Below are 14,612 nucleotides of genomic sequence, written 5' to 3'. Positions count from 1 at the left end.
ATTATGTTACCTGTATGTTCACTTATTCTTCATAGTCAAGTGTGTTTGTCTTACACGTGCTTTCCTGATAAAGGGATTAGATATAACATTTACAAATACAAGACATATGTATACAGTAGAACCCCCTTGCAATGAAGATGTACTGTACCACTGGATATGTAAGGATAAAATAGTCAGACTATGAAGTTATCATAGCATGCAACAAGTAGTTGAACGTATTTTGTCACAGATGATGCATGATTTCGAATCCCAATATGTGAACCTATGAAAAATCTGAAAAGTTTGTAATAGTAAAGAAAAACTTTGTCACCCTTTTTTGTCAGTCCTTTTACTGTTCCACAAAATATACAACATGTTTGTATGCTTTTAAACTGATGTTTATTCACTGATGTTTATTTACTTATCTGTTTATTCACAAGATAATACTTTTTGCTTGGTAACATACTGTATTTTTTAATTTTTATTTCAGCAGACCAAAAGGCATCTGGAATCGAGCTTCAAGATCATGAGGGGGGCATTAGTGCCTCTGCTTCCACCAGTACACAGGAAAACAGAACTGAGGATGCTCCTCAGCCTAAAGCTGTAGTTGTGGAGAACATCTCAGATAACATGACCAGAGATCTCCTGGGATTGTTAGTGGAGTACATCAGCGGTGGCCAGGAAGACTACACTATGGAACTGATCTATGATCTTTGCGTCGCTGTTGTTACATTCACTGACAGTGATGGTATGCTGTTGTTTCTGATATACTGTACAGCTCAGTAGTAATTAATACTTCACCCTCAAATTCACCATTTTATTCATCCATTTATTGATCATCCCAACAGAATACCAGCAAAATCATAAATGATATATTAGGACTATATATGCACAATATAGTATTACTATATTAATATACTATATGAAATTAAATTTTGGAGAGCTGGGGCATGCTATAATTACTCTGCAATACATGTATTTTTAGATGCAAAGAAATTTCAAACAGAGGCCAAGTTTAATAAGAGGTTTCAGGACTACAGTCTATCCTCCCGGTTCCTGGACCAAACCTGTTGTTTGAGGCTAGAAGACCTGCCACCTCAAGCTGACGAAGAATTGCTGTCTCTTTACTGTGAGAAGATGAAAGTTGATGTGCAACGTGTTGACGTGATACGAGAAGAGAATGCTGCCATCATCACATTCCAAAAGCCTGAGGGTAAAGAAGCACAATATTCATTTTGTTATAGGAAGCAAGGAAATAATTACCATATTGAGTCTCTGTGTTGTTTTTAATCCTCAAAATGTACTCGACGCGTAGGCCCTTAATGCACACTGTACCATCTGAGACACGCTGTAATAGTCACGGAAAGGTACCACAGGGCCTTTAGTAATGCACTACGTCTTGGTCATTGCTATTCTGGTAGCAGAACATTTATTATGCCATGTTTTAACAGGTTAAATAAGTGGGGTAGCCCAGCCTCTTAGGAAAGGCAAACATAATACTGGACGTACAGTATGCTATATTTATCAATGTCAATGTTTTATACAGGTATGTGTCTGTGAAATTGTACCATGAGTCAAATTGTTTGTTTCAGATGTGGATATCATGTTAAACACAAAGCATCAGATCTGCAAAGTTGAGCCCCGCCTACATCCATACTACCAGTCACTTGGCACTTCACTATATGGTAAAGACCGACCAAGGTTCAAGATTCCAGACTCTTTCACTGAAGCCATCAACCCTGCCCTGCTTGAGTTTATCATGAGGAAGAATGAGATTTCTTATATTAATGACCAGCTGTTGCCACACTTCTGCCAGGTGAACGTTCAGAGCTCCACTGTGCTACTCAGCCCCCTCCCCACCCTGCTGAAGAAGAAGGGGATCACAGCCAAACACATAGATGACTGGAAGGAAAACACATCAACTGCATTCCATCAAACCATGTCCAAATATGCTACACTCGAGATGGTGATAAATGTTGATGTCTGTGGTCCAGTACAAAAACAGCTGCAACTGAAGGTTCAGGACCATGTTGTCATAAAGATGGACTCCTTGAAAGGACAGTTAATACTAGCAGGGATGGCAAAAGACATCGACAATCTGAAACCAGCTGTGAGCAGCATTGTACAGGAGGAAACAAATCGAATAGAAATCGAAAGAAACAGCATAACTGAGGAAATGGATCTGCCTCCTACTGTCTTCAAACTCTTATAGTTTGATGGTCTCTCACAGTACATTTCAAACTCAGGCCCACACATGTCACATAGTTACGAAACAAAAATGAAGAAACTAGTTATCTCTGGATTGAAATCTGAGGTTCTGTCTGTCAAAAACTGGATCCTTGAAAAGAAATTGCAAATGATTGAAAAGAAAGTGGACCTAGATCATCACATTGTAGATTTCCTGAGAGGAGTGGACAGTGAAGTGATGTCAGAGCACCTCTTCTTCTCACATGGAAACCATGCCGTTTATGTGATGCAGGCTGGAGATGTGTTTCTGACTGCAAAGACGGAAGAAATCATCCAAGAGTCCATACAGAAGATGAAGGAGAACCTTGCTTTCAAGATACTTACTGTAGAAGATCACGAGGTACTCACCAAACAGGAATGGAAGACTTTGAAGGCAGAAGTCCTGAGTACACACAGTCCATCGGGTCAGATCCCAATGTTGGGCATCAATTCAAGCCATCCTGGCAGTTTTACTGTTGCTGGTTTTCTAGAGCCTGTGAATGAAGCCTACCTGAAACTTGACAAGTTCATTCAAAAACTATCCTATCAGCCCAAAGCTGTAGTTGTGGAGAACATCGCAGACAACATGACCAGAGATCATCTTGGATTGATAGTGGAGGTCGTCAGTGGCGCAGCAGAGGAAGACTACACCATGGAGCTGATCTATGAAGCCTGTGTCGCTGTTGTTACATTCACTAACAGCAATGGTACGTTGCAGCTCATATGTAGTAATGTTGTAATGTCATGTAATAACTGTCCAATTCAGTATGATTGTATTTTTCACTATATAGATATATGTTTAATATTTTCAACCTTTTCAACTTAATAGATTTTTTTAAATTCTTGTATTGTGTCTACAAAAGAAAATACTGTAAATTAAATTCAAAAGAGTAAAGACCATTTGGATTGCAATACCATTTCAGATGCAAATACATTTCAGGCAGAGGCCAAGCGCAACAAGAGGTTTCAGGACTACAGTCTATCCTCCCGGTTCCTGGACAGAACCTGCTGTTTGAGGATAGAAGACCTGCCACCTCAAGCTAACGAAGAACTGCTGGTTCTCTACTGTGAGAACAAGAAAGCTGCTGTACAACATGTTGATATGATACCTGAAGAGAATGCTGCCATCATCACATTCCAAAAGCCTGAAGGTAAAGAAATTCTACATTCATTTTGTTGAAAGAGTCATCTCACCACACTGTCATCTTAGTTTATCCCATTTACAGGTACACAATAAGAGTTTCTGGAATGATATTATATTTAATTTAGGAAGCAATTCACTACAGTAAAGCTCTGGTATTTGTGCTGTTGCTAAGCTTAGTTAAACGGTGCTGTTAAGTTTGTTGTACATAATCCTGTAAGAAGTGCTCTAGCCTGGCTATCACAACTTCACAGCTTTGCAAGTATTTGGTCTTCTTGCCTAATGACATTGACACCACATTTCTCCAAGGGAGATGCAAATATTCTAATGTTTAGATGCTCTGATTGATTGGCCGCCAATTCTAATAGCCAGACATTATTAGAAAAATACAATAAAGCATTGGGAGATCAATTGGGAGACACTAAAGTCCTCACACAACCTTCTTGTTTTCACATACAGTAGTAGAAAGGCGCTGGGCCTATGTATAGTTGAAGCACAATAACAAAATAATGTGTCCTTACTTGATTTTTCCATTATACGCCTTTATATTCACCATTCACATCTGCATCAACATGCATTTTACCAGCTTTTGGTTGGTGGACAGGTGTGCATGTTGCTGCTAGCAAGGTCGCTAAAATTAGTAATTTAAAATCGTAGCTGACATGACTAGCAGTATTACAAATATTACCAGATAGCCTATTACTCTTCCCCTGTCCAACAGCACTACATGATAACACCATGATAACCTTAATCTCCCAGAGATTACCGTTGTCCCTAGCTGAGATGATGATTTGGTTTTGCTTCCAGTGAACATTGTGGTGTAGGATTAGAAGGGGTTCAGAAGCTTTGTAGTTTAGAAGTTTTGTATCGCACTACATACATTGACTCATATACATATACATATACATATACACTCATGATGCATATTTTAATAACTTATTTCAGACGCAGAGATCATGTTAAGCACACGCCAGCAGATTGGCAAAGTTCAAGTCCGCCTGCATCCATACTACCAGTCCCTTGGCACTTCACTATGTGGCAAAGACCGGCCAAAGCTCAAGATTCCCGACTCCTTCACTGAAGCTCTCAACCCAGCCCTGGTAGAGTTTCTCCTGAAGAAGAACTTGACCTCTCGTATCAATGACCAGATGCTGCCACACTTCTGCCAGGTGAGCGTTCAGAGCTCCACCGTCATCCTCAGCCCCCTCCCCACCCTGCTGAAGAAGAAGGGGATCACAGCCAAACACATTGATGGCTGGAAGGAAAACACTTTAGTTGCATTCCATCAAACCATGTCCAAATATGCTACACTCGAGAGGGCAATAAATGTGGATGTTTGTAGTCTAGTACAAAAGCAGCTGCAACAGAAGTTTCAGGACCATGTTGTCATGAAGATGGATTCCATGAAAGGACAGTTAATACTAGCAGGGATGGCAAAAGACATAGAAAATCTGAGACCCATTGTGAACAAAATTGTACAGGAGGAAACAGACCAACTTGAGACTGAAGCAATCAGCAAAGCCATGTATGCAAGAGTTGAAGACACTGTACACGTGAGCTGCTGTGCCACTGCTAGATTCATCGAGAAGCACCAGTCGGATGAGTGGATGAAATTTGCCAAAGCTGGTGAGGTGGTGGTAAAGTTTTATCCAAATAAGCCCTTAATTAGGCTATCAGGAGAACTCATTTACGTTAAACTTGCTGTGGATGGATTTAAGAAGATGGAGACCAGCTTATTAACAGATGAATTCAGAGTCTCTAAGCCTGGTGCAAAGAAGTACTTCCAGGAACAAGGGCAAATGCTCCTACCAGTGATGTTAAGGGATCACCGGGTTGTAGTTCTGCTTCAGGACGACAGCATGCTGGAAGATGTAGATGATGAAGGAAGTGATAGGAAAATCTCAAGCTCTTGGCAGGGTACATGTGAAGGACTCTGGGGTCAAGTCCAGAAAGTGTCTTTGGGGAAATACACTGTTCGCATTGGTCACCTGACTCTGGAGCTGTCATCTGGTGACATCACCAAAGAGACTACTGACGTCATTGTCAATTCTTCCAACAGCACATTCTCCCTAAAATCAGGTCAGCTCATTTAATTAACTAGCACTAAAGAAATATACATGGTAATAAAAACACCTCTTATCAATTTTTTCCTTACATTTCCTGCATTGTCTTGTCTTGCAGGAGTATCCATGGCAATCCTTGGGGCTGCTGGGTCAGCTGTAGAGGCAGAATGTTCAGAGATTGGTTAGTCCTAGTCCTTACTCTCCATTTGCTATACATTTATTCAAAGTGAGAAATACTGTATCAGTCGTTTTCATGTACTATGTATGAAGACTACAAGGTGATACAAAAATGTTCAAGAAAATTGAAAAATGACATTATTTTTTTGGTTCACAGTGAGATCTCCCAATTACCAGAAAACAGAGATAATCTTGACATCCCCTGGCAGGCTTCCATGTAAACATATTGTGCATATTGTGGGAAGAAATACCCCATATGACATCAAAGAGGGTGTCCAAAATGTTCTAACATTTTGCGAGCGGAGAAAGTTTTCCTCAGTGTCATTTCCTGCTCTGGGCACAGGTATTGTCATATTTTGCCAGAAATTGTTTTTTTTCTTTCTGTTGAATCATACCTGTTTTATATTGATGTATTATCTCTCCACCTCCAGGTCAAGGTGGAGTCAATGCATCTGCAGTGGCTGAGGCAATGATTGAAGCCGTTGTCAGCTTCGTCAAGAAGACCAAGTATCAAAATATCAAACTTGTGCAGATTCTCTTCTTCCAGCCCAACATGCTCACAGTGTTCCACCAGAGCTTGATGGCATGGCAGGCAAAAGGAGGTAAAGAAAACCAGTGACGTTGCAATGTTCTAATGTGATAAATAACATTTACATAATATATTGTGGCTGCTGGTTGACTGCAAGCAAACCGTTGAAATCCCTAAGCAGACAGTCATATTCTATCAATGAGGCGAGCTCAGCTGTGACTGAAGAGAACACTATGTTTGGACGTTGGAAAAGTGCTGGGGAATCTGATGAGATCTTTGACAAGGATACAGTCCCAAGTACTAGAACAGGGGTGTGGAATGTATGTCGGGCCTTGAAGCCATTTTGCCCCCCCGCCTACATTATTTTAATGTTATGCAGTTTCATATGAAATATGAAACATTTTGTACAGGAATCTTCCAAATTCTATTTGAAATTTTGTTTTATTTTAATTATGTTATATTCAGGGGACCTAGAGAAGGTGGGGTCTGTTGTAAAGATGGCTGCCTTCCATATAGGCCCAAGTTCAGGGTTGTATTCATAGTACTGCCCTTAGAGGACTTTAATGGCCCTTGGAGCAATTTGAAGTGACCCTTTGAATGAAAGAGGTTCCCAACCCCTGTACAGGAAGTGTAAGGGAAGCTCTGCAGCAAATTGAGGCCCAAAGTCTGCCTTGTGGAAAAGCTTGAGGTGCATCATGCATATTCTGATTTACTGGTGTAAAAGTATATAACTTTTCCCTCCACTTTATTCCTAACCAACGACGGCCAGGAGTGGGCATTTGAAACAGAAGCAGTGTTAACTTAAGACACAGGAAAGGCAAATGGCATGATACAGATGAGGATATACCTATGAATGAAAGTTATACAACAATTTAATTATCAACTGTAAGGTATCATTACATTTAACTCAATGCTACTGTAGGTTACATGGGATACAGTGAAATCAAATACAGTTTACCCAAGATAGATAGACAGAGAGAGAGACAGAGAGAGGGAGAGGGGGAGAGAAAGACAGAGATTGGAGGCCCTTCAGAGGTAGGAAATGACTCCCAGGTGGATCTCTGAGGTGACATTATATACTGCAACCCCCCACCCCAAAAGTGGCCCTTTGTCTTGGGGCCAGTGGCACTGTGGGGGATGCCACATCTTCAGTGGGGGTGAGCTAGCACAAACAGGCCCAAACTCTCCTTGAGATAGCATCAACAGTGTAATCTGAGTCATTCAATAATCTCCATATTTACACTGGTATGCGAATCAACATGCAGGGGGAATGGGGAAACAGTCAATCTACCCCTTTCTGTGTAGGCAATTGGACAAGGGGACTCCTATCTCTGGCACTCTTCAACCTGTACACGGACAACCTCTCCAAACAACTGGGGAGGTGTAAGACAGGACAGGGGCGGAGTGGGAAGAGTATTCCCACCGGGAGAATTTTTCCCTTAGCGGCCCTTTTTACCCCCCCACCAACACCAAAAAAAACAAAACAAAACAAAAAACAACGCAAACAACATGGTTCCCTAACCAAAAAGACAAAAAACACGAAATCTGCAGTCGTAGGTCTACTACATGTGGACATTAGTGTTGTCAAAATATCAACCTGAAGTGGAGAATTGTAGCCTACACTTGATGAAATAGGCCTACACAGCCATCATCACAAGCATTCACCAACATTGCAGGTTAGGCTACATCACGCTACTGTTCCATGAAAATGTGCACTACACTGTCATTTTGACAGTTTGTATGACTATTGAAATATCGTTTAAGGAAGACAGGATGAGCACGGGCACAAAGTTTTGAGAGTGGGAATTTTTAGAAGAGTAGTATAGCTTACAAAAAGTCTGTCTACATTGTGCAATAAACCCACCATGCAGCAACTAAGCCAAACCTAGGCTACTTCAAAGCACAACCATAAGTCAACAAAATTAATAACCAAACGGTGTAGGCCTACCTTAAAACGCTGTCTTCGTCGCAGCAAATGTCTTTGTTTCTTGCAATTACATTTGAATCCACAGTTTAGGCTACACACCCAGCACTGCTCACATCAGAATCTTGTGTGGTAATTATTTTGTTCCATTTCTTCAGACATTACATAGGCTACATCCTAAATGTGCCACATATAAATATATGTATGATATAGGGTGACCAGACGTCCGGTTTTCCCCGGACACGTCCTACATTTGAGACCTCAAAAAATGTCCGGGGGGAATTTCAGAAATGTCCGGGATTTTGTTGGACTGCCTGAAATATAGACCTAATTCATATGAAGAGTTCAGATGCAAAACCCCCTAAGTGCCATTTCAGAAAATAATCTTAATTTAATTTTATTTAATACAAAGCTATGAAAATTGCATATGTTTATATTTTATTTATGTAATATAACTATTTATATGTATTATCAAGTAGATGAATGTAAACCAAACCAACAACGGGGTTCCCTAAAAATATAGATGTGCAGGTCTTCAGAAATGGAGTTAGGGGGTTTTGCATCTGAACTCTTCATCTGCACTGTAATTTTCACTCCGTTCCATTTGACTCCACTCCAGGTTTCTCTCTACCGTTCTCAAATTAGTCACGCCCTTCTCATCAAATCTAGCCACTTCGCACCATGTGTCCGAAAGAAGTAGCCTAGGGGACAAGCCAGTGCGCCCCATGTTTACAAGCGAAAGCGCATTTGTCCGCCGGTTCGACGGACTGCAATGCCGATAGAAACGCAAATGCACGTTCGCGGCGGAGTTGAAAAAAGATTCCCGCGTGTGAAGCCAGGTATGAAGGTAATCGAACACAGGAGTATGCCTAGTAACACCACCAAATCCATCATTTAGGGAGGTTTTGTTACACCTGGTCACAAGACTTAGCCTAAAAATTCTTTCATGATCTGACATTTCCTTAGTTATTTGCAAAAGCAATTTGTCGGAGCTAGAAGGACTCATTCCTGAGTTAAGAAATTAAGATTCTTCTTCATCAGCTTCTTCTTCTGTCTATTGCCTTTGCAGTTATTGATAACGCTGTATGGGTTATCTTATTAATGGTAGGTAAAACTCCAGTTCCTCTCTTAATGGCTGCAGTGCCCATTGCTTGCCCAAATAGCCTATCTAAATAGGCCTAATGGATGACAGTGGAGGGGTAAATTGTGAGGTGTCTTATAAACATATTAAGCCTAAAATGTAGCCTAATAGAACTTCATTATCAATTCAGTTGAAAACCACAAATGTTGTGTTTTTTATATTTAGTTTCCAATGTTATATAGCCTAATGCTGTTCATCTTTGTGGGGAATGGCTGAGATGGGCCTACATGATGGTGAATCTATTTTGAAAAACCTAATGCAGAAATTAGAATAGGATGCATTGTTATGCTATTAAGCTACTCCAATATACGTAGGTGTTAGGCCTACTATCTAGGATCGTAACAAAGACACACTCTGCATCATATGATCACACAAATTATGTGATAGGCCTATAGGCGTAACTGAAGAGATTTTAATTGTCATTTATGGTAGACAAATGAATGTGCATGCCAAAAAGTTCGAGTGGCTTTTAAACAAATTACCATTTTGGATGCGTTGATACTTTATAGGCCTACTATCATACCTCATACCCATATATACTTTCATACCTGTAGATACACAGATACACCGATGACCCCCCCCCCCCAAAAAAAAAAGTGTCCTCCTTTTTACAAATCCAAATCTGGTCACCCTACTTTAGCTAGGCATTATAGGGTGACCAGACGTCCTTTTTCCCGGACATGTCCTACTTTTGAGACCTACAAAAATGTCAGGGGGGAATTTCAGAAATGTCCGGGATTTTGTTGGACTGCCTGAAATATAGACCTAATTCATCTGCATTGTAATTTTCACTCCGTTCCATTTGACTCCACTCCAGGTTTCTCTCTACCGTTCGCAAATTAGTCACGCCCTTCTCATCAAATCTAGCCACTTCGCACCGTGTGTCCGAAAGAAGTAGGGGACAAGCCAGTGCGCCCCATGTTTACAAGCGAAAGCGCATCTGTCCGCCGGTTCTACGGACTGCAATGCAGATAGAAACGCAAATGCACGTTCGCGGTGGAGTTTTTTAAAAAAAAATCCTGCGTGTGAAGCCAGCTAGGCTATGAAGGTAATCTAACACAGGAGTAGGCCTAGTAACCAAATCCATCATTTAGGGAGGTACAAGTTTTGTTACACCTTGTCACAAGACTTAGCCTAAAAAATCTTTCATGATCTGACATTTCCAAGTTATTTGCAAAAGCAATTTCTCGGAGCTAGAAGGACTCATTCCTGAGTTAAGAAATTAAGCTTCTTCATCAGCTTCTTTTGTCTATTGCCTTTGCAGTTATTGATAACGCTGTATGGGTTAGCTTATTAATGGTAGGTAAAACTCCAGTTCCTCTCTTAATGGCTGCAGTGCCCATTGCTAATCTCTGAGCACCATGCCACTACAAGTAGCCTAGCTAAGTAGGCCTAATAGATGACAGTGGAGGGGTAAATTGTGAGGTGTCTTATAAACATATAAGCCTAAAATGTAGCCTAATAGCACTTCATTATCAATTCAGTTGAAAACCACAAATGTTGTGTTTTTTATATTTAGTTTCCAATGTTATATAGCCTAATGCTGTTCATCTTTGTGGGGAATGGCTGAGATGGGCCTACATGATGGTGAATCTATTTTTAAAAACCTAATGCAGAAATTAGAATAGGCCTATGAAATTGAGCTGCATTGTTATGCTGTTAAGCTACTCCAATATAGGTGTTAGGCCTACTATCTAGGATTGTAACAAAGGCACACTCTGCATCATATGATCACACAAATTATGTGATAGGCCTATAGGCCTAACTGAAGAGATTTTAATTGTCATTTATAGTAGACAAATGAATGTGCATGCCAAAAAGTTCTAGTGGCTTTTAAACAAATTACCATTTTGGATGCGTTGATACTTCATAGGCCTACTATCATGCCTGGCCTCATACCCATTCTTTCATACCTGTAGATACACAGATACACCGATGACCCCCCCTCCCCCCCAAAACCTCCAAAAAGTGTCCTCCTTTTTACAAACCCAAATTTGGTCACCCTAGTATGATATAACATTATTTCAACTGTAAGGGAGATATACCGCTAGTTCTAACAAACCAATGCCATCAAAACATGTACAACGTGTTTTCCTGCTTAGCTGCAGTTCACTTCCTTACCACTTGGTGGAGTCTGTTCGTAACCCAATTCAATAACCACAGAGCAAGTGAATCTGGAGTGGCAGACTGTAAACTGTAACAGTCATGTGGAAATCGGAAAATAAATCACAACTTACTAATATTTCCATTCCTTGGTAACCAATCTAAATATCACAGGTTCTTGAAATACTGAAAACGAAACTATGTTACTAAGATCTAGTAAACTTCCACGATCTACATTGTATGAACATTATCAATAGAGAAGGGGTGTGGCCAATTTACTGTTTGACACCGTCACTGAGGTATTGTGGTCGGGTAGACGGTATATATACTGGTGAGTCACCTTTTGCTTAGATAAGAACAGAGTCATAGTTAGTGAACTGTTGCTCTGACATTAAATCACTTGGTGGCTGGTTGAGAACATACTGCGGTAAAAGACTTAGGGGCCGCCTGAGAACATACTTCGGCCGCTGTAATACATTTCGCGGCCGCGGCCCACCGGGACAAGTCCCCGATCATCCGATGGCCACTCCGCGCCTGAGACAGGATGTCTGATAGGGAAGACTGTTGTCATTTAGTCCTCCTTTCAACGTTTTACATGTCAAATCAATCAATATGTGTATCAGGCAGTACGAAATATCTTGGGCACATTATCACTGACAAGTTGGAAGATGATGCAGACATGTATAGACAGTAGTGGTGTGGAGATCGGCACGGCCCTCATGATCCGATTCATTCACGATTTGGGAGGTAGCGATTCTCGATTTTATGCGATCTGATCCGATCTGATTCAATTCTACAATGCATTGCAATGCATTACATTTCTACTGAAAGCAAAGCAATTTTTTAATCAGCCATGATGAGGCAATACAAGTAGTCAAATACTGTGCAACAGTCTGTACCCGGGGTGAGTTTCTCAAAAGGGAAGTTGTTAGCCTGTTAGCAACTTCGGTAGTTGCCAATGGAAAAATGCATTGAAAGCAACAAAGTAGCAGATGTAGTAAGCAACTTTGGTTTCGAGAAATTCACCCCAGTCTTGCAATGTTTTGAAGTGCTTTTATTTAACATTCATTTGCTCCCGAAATATCCATGGAAGTAATTGAAACTTAAAAAAATTGCCGGATCGATTCTGTAACTTGCCGGATCGATTCTGGATCGTCTATGCCCCGCATTGGATTGGATCACCAGATCGATCATTGTTGACACCACTAGTATATAGGCAAACAGTAAGAATAACGTATGCATACCAGGTGGAATGTGCAGAAAATGCCACTTTCAGGGTTATTTTTTCATTTTCAAGGGGTGGGGGGTTGTTTTCAAGAGTTACTTTTGGTGTCAAAGTTCTTGTATTGATAGTGTTAATCATGTCCCAAATGGGTGTGTTGAAATTTTGAACTTGATGATTATCTCTCCCCCCCCCCAGCTATGGCAAAATTATTCTCACCTCCTGGCTCTGAAGAAGCAAGATATGAAGATGAGGAGCTTGTCATTGTGGGTGAAGAGTTTGAACCTGCCATATTCCAGCTCTGTGGCCAGACTTCCCATGATGTCAGCAAAGCCAAAGACTTCATCACTGGCTTGATCATGAAAGAGCAGCTTTCCACCCAAGTACAGGACCCTCTGATCAACCGTTTCACCCCAGAAGATGCTGAAGAGCTCCAGAAACTGCAGAGGGAGAAGACAGTCAGGATCAGGCTGGACAAGACGGGACGTGAGCCGGTCATCCACCTGGAGGGCCTGACACGAGACGTGGTCTTTGTTGAGAGAACAATCTCAGATATGATTCGGAGGGTGGAGAGGAAGGAGAGAACCAGACAGGAGGCCTACATGATTAGCACTGTTGTGGAGTGGCAGTATCTAGACAGGAATAACCAAGTTGTGCCTTTCAACATGTATATCAACATGACTCTAGAGCAAGCCTTCCAGCAGAAACAGCGCACAGTGAACATCAAGATTGGCAAACATAATTATGATGTAAACTTAGCTAGCAGAATAGCTTCAAGACTTGGAGGGAGTAACATTGAACTGAAACGAGTTGAGCAAAAAGGTATTGTATGAAGAATTACTACAGTGTATAGTACAGTCCATTATTTCTCCTGTTTAACAAAGTCAAAGAAGGCAGCAGTACTTATATATTATTATTATTATTAATGTTTTTTTTTCTGGGTTATGTCCCTCAGATCAGTCATCAGTGAACCCACCCAGTCATTGGGATGACATGAAGGGCAAGATTGTCGATGTAATCCCACTCTCTACAGCCAGTAGTGAATACATGGATGTCGAGAATGAGTTCAGGAAAACTGGCTTAGCCTCAACTATCATTCAGGTAAATGTTTGTTTTCCATCACATCAAAAATAACGCCCGGAAACGGGAAGAAATATACTTATATAACTAGAAATGCACCCAGAGTGTGCAGACCTCCGCCAAGGAAGTTAAGTTTGTTTTTAGACACATACAGTAGGATATTTGTGTCATGATGTGGTGTCATTTATGCAGGTTTATACACACCATTAGTGTGCTCAGAGAATTAAACAGTCAAGTTGTAACTAGATTATATCTGTATTTTTAATTACCATGTCCTTGATTAACTGTGGTCTGTTTTGTTCACCTGTGATTGTGGTATTGGCAAAGTGCTACATGCTATATTGTGAACTTACTATGCACTGTCCTATAAATGCACTTATTGAAGGTCAGAAGTTCCTGGTCACATTGTTATAAACAGTTTTGATGATTGGCAGCATGCCCTTATTACCATTTAAAATTTCACAGCTATTTCATATCACACTTTAAAGACTAAGTGGAATTATACCAATTGTATCAGCCTAATCCACAAGATAAAAAAAAATCAACCTGCTTTGAAAACTTGTGATCACGCGCTAATAGAACTGTATTACTGATTAGTGAAGGGAATTTAATGATTTGACCAACAAAACTGAAACAACCACAGACAACCATATCTGTTTAGGCCTATTTTTTGCCTACAATGGTATGAATCATTCTAATGGGCAACTGGTTGGCCTTATATTAGCGCTGTCGGCTGAAACATTGAGCGGCATTTCCTTCTAGGAAAATCACTATCACCACCGTTGTCAATCAGTCTACGTTGCTGTCGGGCTTTGTGCTCCACCTCGCAACTGGCGTTATATTGAGTGAAGTGTAATGCATTTGACCAGCATTGTGAACTAACACAGCCACAAATTCCGTATTTTTTTTGGCGATGGTACTTAATTAATTCGACATCATTGTCAACCAAAATGATCTGCGGTGGTCACTGTCCATCTCGCAGCAGTGCACTTCCACTTCACACATATTTTAGGCAGCGGTAATTAAT

General features: G+C 40.7%; 1 pseudogene; it reads left to right on the top strand.

The window, feature by feature from the left end:
• The first annotated feature begins 1,582 nt into the window (after positions 1 to 1,582).
• LOC134453350 (protein mono-ADP-ribosyltransferase PARP14-like) lies at positions 1,583 to 13,338 on the top strand (annotated as a pseudogene).
• The last annotated feature ends 1,274 nt before the right edge of the window (positions 13,339 to 14,612 follow it).

Source organism: Engraulis encrasicolus, chromosome 7 (assembly GCF_034702125.1).
Source record: "Engraulis encrasicolus isolate BLACKSEA-1 chromosome 7, IST_EnEncr_1.0, whole genome shotgun sequence".
Lineage (NCBI taxonomy): Eukaryota > Metazoa > Chordata > Actinopteri > Clupeiformes > Engraulidae > Engraulis > Engraulis encrasicolus.
This window is presented reverse-complemented; position numbering and strand designations above follow the sequence as displayed.